We start from the raw sequence: 6,170 nt of genomic DNA, 5'->3' as shown, positions 1-6,170 counted from the left end.
GGTGGGGACAACTTCGGTGTGGGGTCCATCCTTCGATATAAGGATTCTTTGCAGTCAGGGCCAGGGGCCCCCGGGCACATCCTTTTTCCATTTTCCCTGGGAAAGAAAACTCAGCAGTCCAGGTTCCTGATGTCAGTTTGTAGGGCTCCCTTGGGTGTATCAGGGCAGCACAAGTTTGAGGTGGGGACAACTTCGGTGTGGGGTCCATCCTTCGATATAAGGATTTTTTGCAGTCAGGGCCAGGGGCCCCCGGGCACATCCTTTTTCCATTTTCCCTGGGAAAGAAAACTCAGCAGTCCAGGTTCCTGATGTCAGTTTGTAGGGCTCCCTTGGGTCTATCAGGGCAGCACAAGTTTGAGGTGGGGACAACTTCAGTGTGGGCTCCATCCTTCGATATAAGGATTTTTTGCAGTCAGGTCCAGGGGCCCCAGGGCAAATCCTTTTTCCATTTTCCCTGGGAAAGAAAACTCAGCAGTCCAGGTTCCTGATGTCAGTTTGTAGGGTTCTCTTGGGTGTATCAGGGCAGCACAAGTTTGAGGTGGGGAGAACTTCGGTGTGGGGTCCATCCTTCGATATAAGGATTATTTGCAGTCATGGCCAGGGGCCCCTGGGCACATCCTTTTTCCATTTTCCCTGGGAAAGAAAACTCAGCAGTCCAGGTTCCTGATGTCAGTTTGTAGGGCTCCCTTGGGTCTATCAGGGCAACACAAGCTTGAGGTGGGGACAACTTCGGTGCGGGGTCCATCCTTCGATATTTGGATTTTTTTCAGTCAGGGCCAAGGGCTCCCGGGCACAACCTTTGGCCATTTTCCCTGGGAAAGAAAACTCAGCAGTCCAGGTTCCTGATGTCAGTTTGTAGGGCTCCCTTGGGTGTATCAGGGCAACACAAGTTTGAGGTGGGGGCAACTTCGGTGTGGGGTCCATCCTTCGATATAAGGATTCTTTGCAATGAGGTCCCTACCCAGGTCCAGGGGCCCCTGGGCACATCCTTTTTCCATTTTCCCTGGGAAAGAAAACTCAGCAGTCCAGGTTCCTGATGTCAGTTTGTAGGGCTCCCTTGGGTCTATCAGGGCAGCACAAGTTTGAGGTGGGGACAACTTCGGTGTGGGGTCCATCCTTCGATATAAGGATTTTTTGCAGTCAGGGCCAGGGGTCCCCCGGCACATCCTTTTTCCATTTTCCCTGGGAAAGAAAACTCAGCAGTCCAGGTTCCTGATGTCAGTTTGTAGGGCTCCCTTGGGTCTATCAGGGCAGCACAAGTTTGAGGTGGGGACAACTTCGGTGTGGGGTCCATCCTTCGATATAAGGATTTTTTGCAGTCAGGGCCAGGGGCCCCTGGGCACATCCTTTTTCCATTTTCCCTGGGAAAGAAAACTCAGCAGTCCAGGTTCCTGATGTCAGTTTGTAGGGCTCCCTTGGGTCTATCAGGGCAGCACAAGTTTGAGGTGGGGACAACTTCGGTGTGGGGTCCATCCTTCGATATAAGGATTTTTTGCAGTGAGGTCCCTGCCCAGGGCCGGGGCCCCTGGGCACATCCTTTTTCCATTTTCCCTGGGAAAGAAAACTCAGCAGTCCAGGTTCCTGATGTCAGTTTGTAGGGCTCCCTTGGGTCTATCAGGGCAGCACAAGTTTGAGGTGGGGACAACTTCGGTGTGGGGTCCATCCTTCGATATAAGGATTTTTTGCAGTGAGGTCCCAGCCCAGGGCCAGGGCCCCTGGGCACATCCTTTTTCCATTTTCCCTGGGAAAGAAAACTCAGCAGTCCAGGTTCCTGATGTCAGTTTGTAGGGCTCCCTTGGGTCTATCAGGGCAGCACAAGTTTGATGTGGGGACAACTTCGCTGTGGGGTCCATCCTTCGATATAAGGATTCTTTGCAGTGACGTCCCTACCCAGGTCCAGGGGCCCCTGGGCACATCATTTGGCCATTTTCCCTGGGAAAGAAAACTCACCAGTCCAGGTTCCTGATGTCAGTTTGTAGGGCTCCCTTGGGTCTATCAGGGCAGCACAAGTTTGAGGTGGGGACAACTTCGGTGTGGGCTCCATCCTTCGATATAAGGATTTTTTGCAGTGAGGTCCCTGCCCAGGGCCAGGGCCCCTGGGCACATCCTTTTTCCATTTTCCCTGGGAAAGAAAACTCAGCAGTCCAGGTTCCTGATGTCAGTTTGTAGGGCTCCCTTGGGTCTATCAGGGCAGCACAAGTTTGAGGTGGGGACAACTTCGGTGTGGGCTCCATCCTTCGATATAAGGATTTTTTGCAGTCAGGGCCAGGGGCCCCAGGGCACATCCTTTTTCCATTTTCCCTGGGAAAGAAAACTCAACAGTCCAGGTTCCTGATGTCAATTTGTAGGGCTCCCTTGGGTCTATCAGGGCAGCACATGTTTGAGGTGGGGAGAACTTCGGTGTGGGGTCCATCCTTCGATATAAGGATTTTTTGCAGTCAGGGCCAGGGGCCCCCGGGCACATCCTTTTTCCATTTTCCCTGGGAAAGAAAACTCAGCAGTCCAGGTTCCTGATGTCAGTTTGTAGGGCTCCCTTGGGTCTATCAGGGCAGCACAAGTTTGAGGTGGGGACAACTTCGGTGTGGGGTCCATCCTTCGATATAAGGATTTTTTGCAGTGAGGTCCCTGCCCAGGGCCGGGGCCCCTGGGCACATCCTTTTTCCATTTTCCCTGGGAAAGAAAACTCAGCAGTCCAGGTTCCTGATGTCAGTTTGTAGGGCTCCCTTGGGTCTATCAGGGCAGCACAAGTTTGAGGTGGGGACAACTTCGGTGTGGGGTCCATCCTTCGATATAAGGATTTTTTGCAGTGAGGTCCCTGCCCAGGGCCAGGGCCCCTGGGCACAACCTTTTTCCATTTTCCCTGGGAAAGAAAACTCAGCAGTCCAGGTTCCTGATGTCAGTTTGTAGGGCTCCCTTGGGTCTATCAGGGCAGCACAAGTTTGAGGTGGGGACAACTTCGGTGTGGGGTCCATCCTTCGATATAAGGATTCTTTGCAGTGAGGTCCCTACCCAGGTCCAGGGGCCCCTGGGCACATCATTTGGCCATTTTCCCTGGGAAAGGAAACTCACCAGTCCAGGTTCCTGATGTCAGTTTGTAGGGCTCCCTTGGGTCTATCAGGGCAGCACAAGTTTGAGGTGGGGACAACTTCGGTGTGGGGTCCATCCTTCGATATAAGGATTTTTTGCAGTGAGGTCCCTGCCCAGGGCCAGGGGCCCCTGGGCACATCCTTTTTCCATTTTCCCTGGGAAAGAAAACTCAGCAGTCCAGGTTCCTGATGTCAGTTTGTAGGGCTCCCTTGGGTCTATCAGGGCAGCACAAGTTTGAGGTGGGGACAACTTCGGTGTGGGGTCCATCCTTCGATATAAGGATTCTTTGCAGTCAGGGCCAGGGGCCCCCGGGCACATCCTTTTTCCATTTTCCCTGGGAAAGAAAACTCAGCAGTCCAGGTTCCTGATGTCAGTTTGTAGGGCTCCCTTGGGTCTATCAGGGCAGCACAAGTTTGAGGTGGGGACAACTTCGGTGTGGGGTCCATTCTTCGATATAATGATTCTTTGCAGTGAGGTCGCAGCCCTGGGCCAGGGGCCCCTGGGCACATTCTTTTTCCATTTTCTCTGGGAAAGAAAACTCAGCAGTCCAGGTTCCTGATGTCAGTTTGTAGGGCTCTCTTGGGTCTATCAGGGCAGCACAAGTTTGAGGTGGGGACAACTTCGGTGTGGGGTCCATTCTTCGATATAATGATTCTTTGCAGTGAGGTCGCAGCCCTGGGCCAGGGGCCCCTGGGCACATTCTTTTTCCATTTTCTCTGGGAAAGAAAACTCAGCAGTCCAGGTTCCTGATGTCAGTTTGTAGGGCTGCCTTGGGTCTATCAGGGCAGTACAAGTTTGAGGTGGGGACAGCTTCGGTGTGGGGTCCATCCTTTGATATAAGGATTATTTGCAGTCAGGGCTAGGTGCCCCTGGGCACATCCTTTTTCCATTTTCCCTGGGAAAGAAAACTCAGCAGTCCAGGTTCCTGATGTCAGTTTGTAGGGCTCCCTTGGGTCTATCAGGGCAGCACAAGTTTGAGGTGGGGACAACTTCGGTGTGGGGTCCATCCTTCGATATAACGATTCTTTGCAGTCAGGGCCAGGGGCCCCCGGCACATCCTTTTTCCATTTTCCCTGGGAAAGAAAACTCAGCAGTCCAGGTTCCTGATGTCAGTTTGTAGGGCTCCCTTGGGTCTATCAGGGCAGCACAAGTTTGAGGTGGGGACAACTTCGGTGTGGGGTCCATCCTTCGATATAAGGATTCTTTGCAATGAGGTCCCTACCCGGGTCCAGGGGCCCCTGGGCACATCATTTGGCCATTTTCCCTGGGAAAGAAAACTCAGCAGTCCAGGTTCCTGATGTCAGTTTGTAGGGCTCCCTTGGGTCTATCAGGGCAGCACAAGTTTGAGGTGGGGACAACTTCGGTGTGGGGTCCATCCTTCGATATAAGGATTTTTTGCAGTGAGGTCCCTGCCCAGGGCCGGGGCCCCTGGGCACATCCTTTTTCCATTTTCCCTGGGAAAGAAAACTCAGCAGTCCAGGTTCCTGATGTCAGTTTGTAGGGCTCCCTTGGGTCTATCAGGGCAGCACAAGTTTGAGGTGGGGACAACTTCGGTGTGGGCTCCATCCTTCGATATAAGGATTTTTTGCAGTCAGGGCCAGGGGCCCCTGGGCACATCCTTTTTCCATTTTCCCTGGGAAAGAAAACTCAGCAGTCCAGGTTCCTGATGTCAGTTTGTAGGGCTGCCTTGGGTCTATCAGGGCAGTACAAGTTTGAGGTGGGCACAGCTTCGGTGTGGGTTCCATCCTTCAATATAAGGATATTTTGCAGTCAGGGCCAGGGGCCCCTGGGCACATCCTTTTTCCATTTTCCCTGGGAAAGAAAACTCAGCAGTCCAGGTTCCTGATGTCAGTTTGTAGGGCTGCCTTGGGTTTATCAGGGCAGCACAAGTTTGAGGTGGGGACAACTTCGGTGTGGGGTCCATCCTTCGATATAAGGATTTTTTGCAGTCAGGGCCAGGAGCCCCTGGGCACATCCTTTTTCCATTTTCCCTGGGAAAGAAAACTCAGCAGTCCAGGTTCCTGATGTCAGTTTGTAGGGCTCCCTTGGGTGTATCAGGGCAGCACAAGTTTGAGGTGGGGACAACTTCGGTGTGGGCTCCATCCTTCAATATAAGGATTTTTTGCAGTCAGGGCCAGGGGCCCCTGGGCACATCCTTTTTCCATTTTCCCTGGGAAAGAAAACTCAGCAGTCCAGGTTCCTGATGTCAGTTTGTAGGGCTCCCTTGGGTCTATCAGGGCAGCACAAGTTTGAGGTGGGGACAACTTCGGTGTGGGGTCCATCCTTCGATATAAGGATTTTTTGCAGTCAGGGCCAGGGCCCCTGGGCACATCCTTTTTCCATTTTCCCTGGGAAAGAAAACTCAGCAGTCCAGGTTCCTGATGTCAGTTTGTAGGGCTCCCTTGGGTCTATCAGGGCAGCACAAGTTTGAGGTGGGGACAACTTCGGTGTGGGGTCCATCCTTCGATATAAGGATTTTTTGCAGTGAGGTCCCTGCCCAGGGCCAGGGCCCCTGGGCACATCCTTTTTCCATTTTCCCTGGGAAAGAAAACTCAGCAGTCCAGGTTCCTGATGTCAGTTTGTAGGGCTCCCTTGGGTCTATCAGGGCAGCACAAGTTTGAGGTGGGGACAACTTCGGTGTGGGCTCCATCCTTCGATATAAGGATTTTTGCAGCCAGGGCCAGGGGCCCCTGGGCACATCCTTTTTCCATTTTCCCTGGGAAAGAAAACTCAGCAGTCCAGGTTCCTGATGTCAGTTTGTAGGGTTCTCTTGGGTCTATCAGGGCAACACAAGTTTGAGGTGGGGAGAACTTCGGTGTGGGGTCCATCCTTCGATATAAGGATATTTTGCAGTCAGGGCCAGGGGCCCCTGGGCACATCCTTTTTCCATTTTCCCTGGGAAAGAAAACTCAGCAGTCCAGGTTCCTGATGTCAGTTTGTAGGGTTCTCTTGGGTTTATCAGGGCAGCACAAGTTTGAGGTGGGGACAACTTCGGTGTGGGGTCCATCCTTCGATATAAGGATTTTTTTAGGTCAGGGCCAGGGGCCCCCGGGCACAACCTTTGGCCATTTTCCCTGGGAAAG

Source organism: Lonchura striata, chromosome 31 (assembly GCF_050655825.1).
Source record: "Lonchura striata isolate lonStrDom1 chromosome 31, ASM5065582v1, whole genome shotgun sequence".
Classification (NCBI taxonomy): Eukaryota; Metazoa; Chordata; class Aves; order Passeriformes; family Estrildidae; genus Lonchura; species Lonchura striata.
The sequence above is the reverse complement of the archived record's forward strand: the minus strand, read 5'-3'. Positions refer to the sequence as shown.